The 15,176-nt window shown below is 41.2% G+C and overlaps 1 long non-coding RNA gene and 1 other non-coding gene across 2 annotated transcripts in view; one reads left to right on the top strand and one right to left on the bottom strand.

Annotated features, from left to right (window-relative positions):
* Positions 1-9,612, top strand: part of LOC132372121 (uncharacterized) — a 64,969-nt gene extending 55,357 nt beyond the window's left edge. The window contains exon 7 of the long non-coding RNA XR_009505104.1: positions 9,425-9,612. This is a non-coding gene — a long non-coding RNA (uncharacterized LOC132372121). The remainder of the gene's footprint in view (positions 1-9,424) is intronic.
* A 2,723-nt stretch (positions 9,613-12,335) lies between these two features.
* On the bottom strand, positions 12,336-12,443 carry LOC132372309 (U6 spliceosomal RNA). The gene has a single exon (XR_009505175.1). It is a non-coding gene; the product is annotated as a U6 spliceosomal RNA (small nuclear RNA).
* Positions 12,444-15,176: the final 2,733 nt, after the last annotated feature.

Raw genomic sequence — 15,176 nt, 5'->3', positions numbered from 1 at the left:
CTGAACCTCAAAAAGTTCTACTATTCCTTGATATAGGAATGTACTCCTTTTTATTTTCTGTAGTAAACTTTTTACATTCCACTGAGCAGATACCAGAAATGCCTTAAAAAAAAAAAAAAAAAAGAATTGCATTGAAATGTCTCTCTCCATTTTTAATCAACAACTAATCAACAACTAGACTAATAATAAACAAAGGAAACCCTGCCTGCATCTTCATGTAGGTTTAAAGGAGGAAAATGCAGGAAAGTGTTTTTGGAAAGCATTGAAGGATGCAGGGAAGAGGAAAGAGCCCTCAGAGATGGAGGCAGGACATGCGGGTCCTAATCTGGCTGTGTGACCACAGCCAAGTTGCTTATACTTTCTGGGAGTTTAGACTATGATATCCAAGAAAAAATTTTCAGAATTTAATACAAAAGTCATAATTCTCCCCAAAGTGACAGTGACAGTCTTCCTGAGAGAACCACCCTAAGTTTGTAATCTCACAATTCAGATTTTCCAGATAGAAGTCATTTGTATAAATTTCCCTAATGTAATGATAAAACCTGTCCTTTCATGTGGATACTTCTATTTATTTATTTTTTGTTTGTTTGTTTTCCTATACTTCTATTTATTTGAGTGGGGAAGGGAAGAGGGCATATTGCTAGTGAACATGCTGTCTTCACCCAGCACATGGTAAACATGAGGCAATCTGTTTAAAAGACAAACTACAGGGGCTTCCCTGGTGGCACAGTGGTTAAGAATCCATCTGCCAATGCAGGGGACACAGGTTCGAGCCCTGGTCTGGGAAGATCCCACATGCCGCGGAGCGACTAAGCCCGTGAGCCACAACTACTGGGCCTGTGCTCTAGAGCCCGCGAGCCACAACTACTGAGCCCGCATGCCTAGAGCCTGTGCTCCACAACAAGAGAAACCACTGCACTGAGAAGTCTGTGCACCACAACGAAGAGTAGCCCCCGCTCGCTGCAACTAGAGAAAAGCCTGCGCAGCAGCGAAGACCCAATGCAGCCAAAAATAAATAAATAAAATAGATAAATTAAAAAAAAAAAACTGCAGAAGACACCACGTCTTTACAAAAGGAGGAAAAGGCAGATGAGTTATTCCTTTACAAACACTGTTCTGACTTCTAATTGGGAGGGCATGGGAAGATCACTTGAGGCTCTTGAGTGATGCTGGCTACTTCTCCAGAAAATTCCTTACCCTAAAGCAAACAGCAATTATGTCTTGAAACCCATTTTTTGGCCTACATTCTACATCTGTAAAATTGGATTAAAATGTGGAAGAATTTTGAAATAGAAACAGAATGGGACAAAGTAGTCTCTAAAACCTCTTTAAAAAACCAAGTGGTCAAAATTAGTTTCTAGAATTCCAGTCAGCAACTCTGGATGTTCTTATTACAAACTAGAGGATTTGTTTTGATAAATGACCTCCATGTCTGAAAGCTTTGCCTCCAGTTCTTCTAATTAAAAAAAAAAACTACAATGTATGTTCATTATTTTTAAGGCAAACAATATCTCCAGTTTCCTCTGTTACTATCACTTAGTCTAGAAACTACACTTAGTTACACATGACCCCATATCCCTCCAAATATAAAAGTAAAATAATTTAACTACCAGGAAATGTCTTAGGAGCAATTCTTATTAGAGAATATTTATTCATTCGTTTGAATGTTCATTAAGAGCATTCTGGGCATGTAGTAATGAACCAAAATAAAGGCTCTGATCTCATGAAGCTGGATTCTGATGAGGAGAGACCTATAGTTTAAAAATACATAACATCTACTAAAGATAAGGGCTACAAAGAAAAACAAAGCATCTGAAAAATGCAGAACAGGTCAGGAGGCATCTGTGTCATTTAGGTAGGGTGGTCCAGGAAGACCTCTCTGATAGGGTGAGATCTGAGCAGAGACTTAAGTAAAGTGAAAGCATGAAACGTGAGGTTACCTAATGCAGGAGTTTGCAAACTTTTTCTGTAAGGGGCCAGACAGTAATGATTTTTGGCTTTGCAGGCCATACAGTTTCTGTTGCAACTCTTTCAGCTTTGCCCTTGGGGCAAGAAAGCAGCCATAGACAACATAAATGAAGGGTGAGGCTGTGTTCCACCAATCCCTTATCTATGGACAGTGAAATTTGCATTTCATGTACTTTTCATGTGTCACAAAATATTATTTTTCTTTTGATTTTTTTCTAACCATTTTAAAATGTAAAAAACATTCTTAGCTCAGAGGCTGTACAAATATAGGCTGTGGGCTATGTTTGTTGACCTCTGATCTCTGATCTCCAGTAAACACATTCCAGGAGAGGGAACAGTTAGACCCTGAGTCAGGAGCAGCAGGCAGGACTTGCTGATAGAAAGCAAAGGAAGTGTGTCAGCTTCTAACTTTTCTTCCTGACCAAAATCTGTTCTATTTTGAGCTCCCTGTAGAAGACAGACACCACATTTCAGAGGAGTGAATGAATCTGGCAAAATTTCTTAGAGGAAGTAGGTTTTGAACTGGTTTGGCTTTGAAAAACAAACAAGGTTCCAACAGATGGGCCTGGACATGGAGAGAGAAAGTATTCTAGTTAAAGGAATAACCTAAATAAAGGCCTGAAAGTGTAATAGGGAAGAACCTTTGTATTCTATTACAAGTTAATCACCAAAGGGATGTTGCCTATAAGCTTAAATTACACATAATGACCCATCTCTGGGACCCCTGCCTCCCAGGTAATGAGCATTAAGCTAAAACACCTTTGTTTAGCTATAGGAAACATCCTGACCATGCAAACCTATGAATGATTGCAGGAAGGAAGAAATTAACATATTCCTTCTGGAGGCTGACGGGAACCAGGAAATGTTTGACTTTACTCCCTCCCCTCTTAGTATAAAAGAAGCCTGAATGCTAACTCGGACAAGATGGTTCTTTGGGACACAAGTCCACCGTCTTCTCTGTCTGCTGGCTTTCCTAATGAAGTCGCTATTCCTGCCCCAACACCTCGTCTCTCAATTTATTGGCCTATTGTGCCGAGAGAAGTGTGAGCTTGGACTCAGCGAGGAAAGTAGCAAAGTAACATGTGAGTTATAGGCCCCTGTGGTCCTACTCCAAGTGCTGTTTGTCTGTGTTGCATACCCTGATATCTTGACATGTAAGCCTGTAGATCAGGGGTCCCCACCCCCGGGCCGTGGACTGGTACTGCTCCATAGTAGTACTTCCATGTTAGGAGCCGGGCTGAACAGCAGGAGGCGAGTGGTGGACGAGTAAGTGAAGCTTCATCTGCCGCTCCCCATCACTCCCCATCGCTCACATTACCTCCTGAACCATCCCCCACCCCCCTCCAGCCGGCCGTGGAAAAATTGTCTTCTAAGAAACCGGTCCCTGGTGCCAAAAAGGTTGGGGACCGCTGCTGTAAATGCTGGTTCTCAAATTCTAGCCTGCATCAGAAACCTGGGGGAGCTTGTTAAAACCACGTGTCAGGTCCCACCCCCAGGGTTTCTGATGAGGTAGGTCTAGGGCAGAGCCTGAAGATGTGCTTTCCTAGTAAGTTCCCAGGTGATTCTGATGCTGCTGGTCCTAAGACCCCACTTGGAAAACCACGACCCTACAGGGGTGTCTGCTACAGAGGAAGGATGGGGTCTAGCAATCTGCTACTGAGCTGACCTTCAGAATGGGGTAGTACCTGAGAATTTTACCTGAGACCAGCTATAAAATAAAAAAGTAGTGCCAAGCCCATAGTAGACTTTCTTGTGCATGAATTCCCTTCCTCTCCTGCCTTCTTTCCTGCAACTATCCAGAAGGGCTTACAATTTGTAAACATGCTTCATGTGGTACTTCTGCTTCCAGATTTTAAGAAAAGTCATAAGCTAGAACAAATCATCTTAAAATTTGTATGGAGACACAAAAGACCCCGAATAGGCAAAGCAGTCTTGAGGCAAAAAAATGGAGTTGGAGGAATCAGACTCCCTGACTTCAGACTATACTACAAAGCTACAGTAATCAAGACAATATGGTACTGGCACAAAAACAGAAACATAGATCAATGGAACAAGATAGAAAGCCCAGAGATTAACCCACGCACCTATCGTCAACTAATCTATGACAAAGGAGGCAAAGATATACAATGGAGAAAAGACAGTCTCTTCAATAAGTGGTGCTGGGAAAACTGGACAGCTACATGTAAAAGAATGAAATTAGAATACTCCCTAACACCATACACAAAAATAAACTCAAAATGGATTAGAGACCTAAATATAAGACTGGACACTATAAAACTCTTAGAGGAAAACATAGGAAGAACACTCTTTGACATAAATCACAGCAAGATCTTTTTTGATCCACCTCCTAGAGTAATGGAAATAAAAACAAAAATAAACAAGTGGGACCTAATGAAACTTCAAAGCTTTTGCACAGCAAAGGAAACCATAAACAAGACGAAAAGACAACCCTCAGAATGGGAGAAAATATTTGCAAATGAATCAACGGACAAAGGATTAATCTCCAAAATATATAAACAGCTCACTCAGCTCAATATCAAAGAAACAAACACCCCAATCCAAAAATGGGCAGAAGACCTAAATAGACATTTCTCCAAAGAAGACATACAGACGGCCACGAAGCACATGAAAAGATGCTCAACATCACTAATTATTAGAGAAATGCAAATCAAAACTACAATGAGGTATCACCTCACTCCTGTTAGAATGGGCATCATCAGAAAATCTACAAACAACAAATGCTGGAGAGGGTGTGGAGAAAAGGGAACCCTCTTGCACTGTTGGTGAGAATGTAAATTGATACAGCCACTATGGAGAACAGTATGGAGGTTCCTTAAACAAGTAAAAATAGAATTACCATATGACCCCGCAATCCCACTACTGGGCATATACCCAGAGAAAACCGTAATTCAAAAAGACACATGCACCCGAATGTTCATTGCAGCACTATTTACAATAGCCAGGTCATGGAAGCAACCTAAATGCCCATCAACAGACGAATGGATAAAGAAGATGTGGTACATATATACAATGGAATATTACTCAGCCATAAAAAGGAACGAAATTGAGTCATTTGTTGAGACGTGGATGGATCTAGAGACTGTCATACAGAGTGAAGTAAGTCAGAAAGAGAAAAACAAATATCGTATATTAATGCATGTATGCGGAACCTAGAAAAATGGTACAGATGAGCCAGTTTGCAGGGCAGAAGTTGAGACACAGATGTAGAGAATGGACATATGGACACCAAGGGGGGAAAACTGCGGTGAGGTGGGGATGGTGGTGTGCTGAATTGGGCGATTGGGATTGACATGTATACACTGATGTGTATAAAACTGATGCCTAATAAGAACCTGCAGTATAAAAAAACAAACAAAACAACTAATACTAAACTTTCATTGGGTTATTTGTATGGAAATATGTTAATATAAATGTTTCAGACATTACATGAAATTTCTAAAAATCTTATATTTGTATTTGTATGGAAATATGTATGGAAAAATGTTAATATAAATGTTTCAGACATTACATGAAATTTCTAAAAATCGTATTTGTATTTGTATGGAAATATGTATGGAAATATGTTAATATAAATGTTTCAGACATTACATGAAATTTCTAAAAATCTTATATTTGTACTTGTATGGAAATATGTATGGAAATATGTTAATATAAATGTTTCAGACATTACATGAAATTTCTAAAAATCTTATATGTTCTGGTATAATGTTATAAGTAATAATCCTAGTTATTACTTTAAAATGTATATCTCAGAAATAACTAATTTTCTTGTCAACTGCATTATTATGAACTGTCATCAAATCTTTAAACGTGGTCATTTTTAAGTCTTTTGTAATTTACAGACAGTTCTGGGTGTACTCTGATGATTTTGCAAATATGTTCCTATAAAAGGGTTTCATCTTCAAGAAATACATGGAAAAGACTCTGATAAGTACAGGTTTCTGGTAACGGACTGTACTGCTGAACTGAATGAATAAGCATTTTCAGAACTCTAATGAAAAACTGATGAACTCATAAAAGTGCTAACAAAAGATCAAGATGAAAAAAAAAAATTAATTACATGGGACTGAGTGAACTGATGAGGATGAGTATAATTTTTGTGACTTTCTGTCTGAATTAAAAAAAAAAAAAAAAAAAAATTCCACAAGGACTCAGAGGCAAAGAATATACAAATCAATTTTCACTGCAAAGTAAAGGAGCTGTTACAGTGGAGGATTACTGGACTGAATGTCAATACTATGACATAGTATGAGTGTGTTTCATGTTTGGTAATTGCAATCATTGTTGCTTTTGTTGTGGTCATCCATGTACAATGCTTGGTGTCAGTCGATTTATCTCTTGTAAAAATAAAATACAGTGTGTGTGTGTGAAAAAAAAAAAAAAAAAAAAAAGAAAAGTCATAGACACGTTTGGCCATCAACAACAAACAAAGCAATAACATGGAATGGCACGCAGCCCACAACACACTCAGGGAATCCTAGGGTGTCACCGAAGAGAGACAAAGGAAATTGGAGACCTTTTGGAACTGACTCTCACAGTGAGTTTGTGTGTCTTTCTCACAAATTAAATTCTCCGGCAGCTAAGAATATCGTAATGAAACTCCTATTTACACATACTATTGATTCTTTTGTCTTAACCACCTTTTTAGAGTGACATCTAGGTGAAACTGAGTAGCACATACTTCTCTGAAATAATTCACTTGCATCAACTTTCCAATGATTAGCAAAAAAACCGGGAGGAATACAATTGGAACATCAGTATGCTCTGAAAGAAACATGTTTTTAAAAATAGAAAATACCAAAAATAAAAATTCTCCTTTGTACTCCAAAATTAAACAGTGAAAAGTGAGGTAAACACACACACACACATACACATACATTTGGAAGCAGCACTGCAAAAACATTCAAGTTAAAATTGAACTAAAATCTAATTAAGAATATAGAGCAAAACCTCAAAGCTTGAATGATCAGAATAACTTCTGTCTGCTGACCAGCCCTTCTAAGGGATAAGGCCCTGTCTACAGATTCTGTGGCCTAACTGGCTAAGGTTTGTATCACCTGGCCCTGTGCCCACACCCCCCCCCCCCCCCCGCTGTGGTTTACTGGGCACTTGGTCCAAGGATGGCCCATCTCAGCCTCCCCAGCAACCTATGACATGGCCTGGCTTGGAACCCCGAGCTGAGCCAATCAGATTGCTCATCCAGGGGTTGGCAATTTGTAAATCAAGGGAGTAAACCGAGGCAGGCTGGGTCAATGGAGGATGAGAACTAAGTAAGAGCTCACTGTGGACCGTGGAGTTGAGGGTCTGAAGAAGCCTGGTTGTAAAGAGAGGAGGACAGACTCACAAGAAAGAAGCAGAGAGTCCATGGGGCTGCTAAGGGAAAAAGGGACAGACTTGTTCTGGATGGTTCTCAAGTCCCAGTGCACATGTATCCTTAGAATCAACTCCCTTTTTCTTGAAATAAGTAACTCATGTGAGTTTCTTTAAAGGGACCTGATGCAAACAGCAGTTGTGTTTCTAATTGCTACCATTGTTTTTAGTTAGGAAAGCAAAGCATTTATTTCAAAACAATCCAGCTTATATACTGGGGGAAAAATGGTTTAGAAGCAGGCATGGATCTAGGTTTGGTGAGGCCTGAAGCTTATACAGATTGGGTGGCCATCTTTAAAAAAAAAGGAATGCCAAATTACCCATAAGAAATAGGTACAGGTCCCTAGAAGGGGTCTGTGCACATGAGGAACCATAAAGCCAAGCTTCATTAACTTCACGGTATATTCAACTCTGTTTAGAAGTGAGAACCTGATCCTCAGGGGCAATGTGACCTTAGATACTTCTTTCTCCAACAATAACCAAGTTTAATTTAAGTAAAAAGTGCCCCACAAAGACATTATACTATCCTCATGCTTTACTTGAGTGTTTTCAAGCTGTAGCTAATGAACCATTCGTGGGCATGACCAGCATTTGTTATAGGATGAAATAGAGAAGAATAGAGGAGAAAACCGGGTGTATCACATGATAGATGAGTAACTGTTGTCTTGTGAGACTTTTGCTTCAGTTTTACAAATAGATACACCAATGGGTCTCATACTGTTTGGTCTCAGGATCTCGTCACACCCTTAAAATATAGAGAGGGCGTCAAAAAGTTGTTGCTTATGTGGGATACTTCTATTGATGTTTACTGTGTTAGAAATTAAAACTGAGAATTCAAAATTTTATTTTAAAATTATGATTGAGTTGTTTATTTATTTATTTATTTTTGTGTAAATAAATGTTGTGATCACCCCAAGGAGGCAGGGTGAACCCAACCACTGAGTATCTAGGTGGTGACCACTGCCAAGGGTCTCTCTTCTCCTGCTTTGACTTGCTAACTGGTTCTGTTGCCTGCTGGCAGGCATGCATTCTGAGCTGCTGCCTGCTGGCCGGCCAGTGTGCTCTTTGAGCTGTGTTGCTGCCTGCTAGGGAGCTTACACCCTGAGTTGGCTGCTTTATGCTGCATTTGCCGAGTCCGCCCAAGCCTCTGTTACACGTGTAATCAACCTAAGTTGAAAGTTTTGATAACTGATGTTTAAGGCCTGGAGAATGTCATTGAGGCCCTCTTTCAAGTAGCCCTGGGTCATTTGTCTCACAACCTTTGCCAGATGCTACCATGCTGGAAGAGGTCACCCCTCTCCAGACCTCGTGGCTACTTGGGGAGCCTTGGGGTCGATACAGTGAATAGCAATGGGAGTTTGAATGGTTTACAGACATCATTTACCATCACTATGCATGATGGAGCTCTCTGGAGAGCTGCTGCTTTTTATCCCTTTATGGGGCCATCCCTAACTAAGGACAGGACACAGGGTCAGCACAATTAGCTGGACTTCAGGCAGTCATCTTAGCCCTGAGCCCTAGCCAACAATCAGCTTCAGCTGCACACGTTTACAGATGCGTGGGTTGTTCATTGCCAACAGTCAGCCATCTGGTCCAGCCAAGTGGCAGCAACAATTCCTTATCCAAGGTTGCATCCTTATGGGTCAAAAACTCTAGGAATCTCTTGCTTCACAGATACCCAAAATATAAACCAAGGTCACACATATCTCTGCACCTATGAAAGCCACAATGTGAGGGCTCACCAAGACCCTTCTTATCTCCTTCGCAGTTCTAAATATTATTGATAGCAACCAATGCACACATTTCACTTTGCAAACTACAGAACACTGGGCTCTTAAGGCATTCAACAGAACTTTCACCTCCCTAACCAGTCTACAGGCTTCATAGAACACCATAATGGTTTGTTTCTTACAAGTTCAAATTCAATTAAATGAAACATGGCCACATTTCAGTCATCAGTCCAATATCAAGGGTGAATTTTAATAAGGAGTCCGACCCCATTGTTGCTATTTGAGTGTTGACACCTTCCAGCCTCTGTGCCTAACCTGGCCCTCTCGCCCCACAGCTGAAGCCAGTGACAAAGCTCAAGGAGCTGCCTCCCTTTGTGCCAAGGAGAAGTTCAGCCCATGCACGATCTGGTCCATGTGAGGGAGCCCTCACTCCAGCCCCACCCCTAACCACCAGAAGACTCCAGTCGCCTCTCCCTGCTTTCTTAAGCTGGTTTTGGACCTTCTTTGGAGCCTGCCCTGCTCTTCCCAGAAAGCCTGATTACGTGAGTAATAGAATTCTTCATACCCTCTTGGTGTGTGTGGTGTGTCAGTCTCAAAACCGGAGGCAAATTTTGCTTGTGGGATCCATATACCTCCATGGGGTGACCAGAACAATACCAATAATAAACCCATTTCATGTTAGGTAAAACAATAACACTTTTTAAAAAAAATAAATTTATTTATTTATTTTTGGCTGCGTTGGGTCTCCGTTGCCGCGTGCAGGCTTTCTCTAGTTGCGGCGAGCGGGGGCTACTCTTTGTTGCAGTGCTCAGGCTTCTCATTGCGGTGACTTCTCTTGTTGCGGAGCACGGGCTCTAGGCGCGTGGGCTTCAGTAGTTGTGGCACGTAGGCTCAGAAGTTGTGGCTCGTGGGCTCTAGAGCACAGGCTCAGTAGTTGTGGCGCACGGGCTTAGTTGCTCCGTGGCATGTGGGATCTTCCCGGACCAGGGCTTGAACCTGTGTCCCCTGCATTGGCAGGTGGATTCTTAACCACTGCGCCACCAGAGAAGTCCCAACATATTTTTAAAAATAAAAAATAATGATCTTCTTCAAAATAGGGAAGCATTTAGTGAGAAGAATGTTGTTTTTTTACATTGAAAAGGTTTTATTAAGGTCTAGCCTAATAGAAGAGAGTTTGATTCTCACCTACTTTTTCATTTGTTGCAGTGTGTTGTTCTGGTTAAAGTGTTTGAAGAAAATTCATCCTCGCTGTTATATAGTTAGAAAGGGGAAGAAAATTTTGTTTTTAGATGATTATTAGATAATTGTGGCTATTGTGTGATACTACCCCAACGGTTGACAAGTGGTGGTTTCCTAAGTTGCAATGTGTAATCTAAAACCATATCAATGAACTTTTCCTACTCTGCTACATTAAAATCCATCTTGCACTTTAAATAGATATTTTACCCATGCTTGGTTTTTTAACATCATGGATTGATCATTTGGGAAATATTGATTAACTGAGTTATACAAGTCTTATAAAAGTTGACACACTTCATTATGTAATATAGAAAAAAATACCTTTGGAATATGACTATAAATCTTATTAGAAAAGTCTTTAAATATTGGGAACCTGTCAAGTTCATGGTGGTAGGCACAAGTTTTCCAAAATTTCACTTGTTACTTGAAGGCTCAAATTTTATCATGGGCAACAAATGCTGTCAATTGTCTTCACTTTATTCATTTTTGAGGAAATGCCTGCCAAATACTCAAATGTGAATAACTCTAGTTTGGGCAGGTGTTCTTTGAAGTATAAATGGTATTCCATGAAAAATGCAACTCATTCAGTTTGCAACTCAAGGGCTTTTCGTGGACAAATTCAGGATACAACAAAAGTGCTTTATGCCTGTTTATTTCGTACACAAGATATTAAGATGTGTATGCAAGGATCCAGATTTAATAAAATTAATGACTTTTTACTGCTTGATCAAGAACATTCTTAAGTGATACTGGCTTTTTAAAAAAGTACATGGAGATGAAGAGTGCAGTAGCTGCTGGTGGTTTGGTGCCATTCCCTTGACTGGTGTTGAGGCACCAGCAATTTTAAGAGACTAGGAATCTGGAGTCAAGTGTTCTGTTCTGGCCCCTATGCTACCCAGCATAGAAATTTACATGTAGCAGAAGATCAGTAAGTATTTTTTAGGTGATTGATGAACTGTGTGACCTTGGGAAATCACTTAGCTTCCCTGGGGTTCAATTGACTATAAACTGAGGTGAACCTGGTGATCCTTAAGGCTGCAAAACAGTGACGATTCCTCGTTGTTTCGCTTAAAATAAAAATTCGCCTATTAGGTCTGCCTGTCACTATCTCATTCCTTCGCTAACTTAAAAAGAGAGCTTTCATTCCTTTCTAGATTCAAGTAAACAGTAGGAGTTTTATTTATTTTTTCCCAACCTTCCTAGAGATAGAAAATCCTTTGTAGGTATACTGTCTCCTACATTTGGAAACATACAAGTGGATACAGGTGGTCAAACCCTAAAGGCTGCTCCCCTATAAATGTGCATTTCTGTAAGGGAGCAGAGCACATTGATAATCTGATGTGTTAGTTCACCTGTGGAGAATAGTATCTTCTCATCTTTTAAATTGGTGCTAGATGATTGGCAACATCCATTAAAATCCTTATAAAAGACCCCCGCTTATTTGGAGGCAGGTGAAGAGAATGAATCCAAATCAAATTAAAAGCCAAGAGGTGAACAATTTTTAAAAAAATTTATTCGAGAGTTCCCTGACGGTCCAGTGGTTAGGGCTTGGCGCTATCACTGCCGTGGCCTGGGTTCAATCCCTGGTCATGGAACTAAGATCCCGCAAGCTGCGTGGCATAGCCCCCCCCACCGCAAATTTCTTTTTTATTGAAGTATAGTTGATTTATAATGTTGTGTTAATTTCTGCTGTACAGCAAAGTGATTCAGTTATATACTTATAAATAAGTATATATATATTCTTTTTCATATTCTTTTCCATTATGGTATATCACAGGAGATTGAATATAGTTCCCTGTGCTATACAGTAGGACCTTGTTGTTTATCCATTCTATATATAATAGTTTGCATCTGCTAATTCCAAACTCCCAATCCTTCCCTCCCCTACCCCCCCTCCCCGTTGGCAACCACAAGTCTGTTCTCTATGTCTGTGAGTCTGTTTCTGTTTCGTAGGAAAGTTCATCTGTGTCATATTTTAGATTCCATATATGTGATATATGATATTTGAAAAACATGGAACCCTTCACGAATTTGCATGTCCTCCTTGTGCAGGGGCCATTGCCAACCTTCTCTGTACCATTCCAATTTTAGTATAGGTGCTGCCGCAGCGGGCACAAGGACTGGGTTGAAGTGTGTCCCCCTCCTCCTCCCCTCCAATTCATGTCTATCCGTGACCTATGAATGTGACCTTGTTTGGAAATAGGATCTTTGCAGGTGTAATCAAGTTAAGATGAGGACACGTTGGATTGGGATAGGCCATCTTATAATGAGAGGGAGACAGAGACACAGACACAGAGAGAAGAAGGTCATGAGACCGTGAGGGCAGAGACTGGGGTAATGGAACTTCAAGCTGAGGAGTCCCAAGGATGATCAGTAACCCCTGGAAGCTAGAAGAGGCAAGGAGAGGCTCCCCTACAGGTTTCAGAGGGAGCACGGCCCTGCCGACACCTTGGTTTCAGACTTCTGGCCTCCAGAACTGGGTGAGAATAGTTACTCTAAGCTACCTCACTTATGGTGCTTTGTTACAGCAGCACTAGGAAACTAATACAGCATGTTAAAAATCATCCATTTGAGAAAAGTCAATGTCACTAATTCTAATTAGTTCTTAGACATCTCTAGGTCTGAGATTTAGGTGGAAATATTGCCTTATGCCTGTGACCTTTAAAGATAGGAGTTTTTTTGTTTTTGTTTTTTATTTATTTATTTATTTATTTTTGGCTGTGTTGGGTCTTCGTTTCTGCGCGAGGGCTTTCTCTAGTTGTGGCAAGCGGGGGCCACTCTTCCTCGCGGTGCGCGGGCCTCTCACCGTCGCGGCCTCTCCCGTTGCGGAGTACAAGCTCCAGACGCGCAGGCTCAGTAACTGTGGCTCACGGGCTTAGTCGTTCCGCAGCATGTGGGATCTTCCCAGACCAGGGCTCGAACCCGTGTCCCCTGCATTGGCAGGCAGATTCTTAACCACTGCACCACCAGGGAAGCCCAAGATATGAGTTTTTAAAAGATAGCAGTGAAAACTCATTGAGTTGCCATGTCAGGAGACCTTATAGGTATAACCTGGGTTTTTCTGACCCTGGTCACTGGTTCCAGCTCCCTGGAAAGACCCATTTTCCTCCCCACATTTTTAGAAGCCCCCAGTGCAGGGCCCTGACTGGGTGATGCAAGGGGTACAGGGCAAGTGCTTCCCTAAATGCTGTGCCCCAGGGTTTGCCCTTACTGTACTTCTAGCCCTGCCCCCAGAGTGCTCACAAGTGTGCATGAACAAAAAGACATTGTCGAAGCCATACCAAAGACACCCTGGATGAGACTTCCCCGGTGGGCAGTTAGAATCTGCATTTCATGAAACTTTCCAGGTGACTCTGAGGCTGACCCAGGTTCCCTGGCTCTATTTGTTCCAAGTATTAGGCCTCTTTTTTTTTTTTTGGCCATGCCAAGGGGCTTGCGGGATCTTAGTTCCCTGACCAGGGATTGAACCCAGGGCCTCAGCAGTGAAAGCGCCAAGTCCTAACCACTGGATCGCCAGGGTCACAGTGAGGCCCAGAAATATGATTCAAAATATCTTTTTGCCTTATACTTACCATATTCACATGGGTTTAAAGTGCAAATATTCCAAGGAAAGATAACACAGTATCGTGCAGCAGGGGAGCCTGGGGGACCTAGGGTAAAGGAGAGGTTGGAAATGAAGAACAAATGAAAAAAAGACTGTATAGTAAGGAAGGTACAAAGAATTAATGAGATTTCATTTGCACGAAATATCCAGAATAGGCAAATCCATAGAGACTAAAAGTAGATTAGTAGCTGCCAGGGGCTGGGGAGGCCAGGGAATGTGGAGTAAGTGTTTAATGCGTACAGAGCTTCCTTTTGGGGAGATGAAATAGTTCCGGAATCTTCAGTAGATGAGTGGATAAGTACAATGCGGTACATCAGACAGTGGAATATTATTCAGCACTGAAAGGAAATGAGGTATGAAACCATGAAAAGAAATGGAGGAAACTTAAGTGCATATTACTAAGTGAAATAAACCAATCTGAAAAGGCTACGTACTATGTGATTCCAACTATAAGACATTCTGGAAAAGGCAAAACCGTGGAGACAATAAAAAGATCAATGGTTGTTAGTGAGAAGGGAGAGATTGACTACGTGGAGCACAGAGGGTTTTTAGGGCAGTGAAAATACTCTGTATGATACTGTAATGATGGATGCATGTCATTACACATTTGTCCAAACCCATAGAATGTACGACACCAAGGGTGGACCCTAATGTGTATATGGACTAAGGTGGCTCAAATGCCTTGGTAGCCTATCTAAGTAAACCAAAACCTAGCCCAGAGTTACTGCACTCAAATCCCAGAAAATAAAATTTAAGAACAAACAGTCGGGACTTCCCTGGCGATCCAGTGGTTGACACTCCACGCTTCCAGTGCAGGGGGTGTGGGTTTGATCCCTGGTCGGCGAACTAAGATCCCACATGCCACGTGCCAAAAAGCAAAAAAACACAAAAACAAACAGTCCAGCTAGGTTTCCCCCCAAAAAGCAACTGCTCAAGCTATAGCCAATCAAGTAATTTCTTTGCTTTGTTTCCGAGTCTCCTCCTATAAAAGCCTTTCTACTAGCTCCTGTAGTAGAAAGGAATGCTCCTAACAACTTTTGGTTTGGTACTGCCCGGTTCAAACTGATGTTTGCTCAAATAAACTCTTCAAAAGTGTAACGTGCCTTAGTTTATCAGTTTATCTTTTAACAAGCACTATGTGCTGGGTGTGCACACAGTTGGGAAGAACAGCTCTAGGACACCCTCCAGCTCCAGGATGCTGTGATGAAAGTGACCAGACAATCAACAGAAGACTCAGAGGAAGT

Source organism: Balaenoptera ricei, chromosome 9, assembly GCF_028023285.1.
Source record: "Balaenoptera ricei isolate mBalRic1 chromosome 9, mBalRic1.hap2, whole genome shotgun sequence".
In the NCBI taxonomy this organism is placed as follows: Eukaryota; Metazoa; Chordata; class Mammalia; order Artiodactyla; family Balaenopteridae; genus Balaenoptera; species Balaenoptera ricei.
Note: the sequence above shows the minus strand (reverse complement) of the source record. Positions and strands in the feature narration are given on the sequence as shown.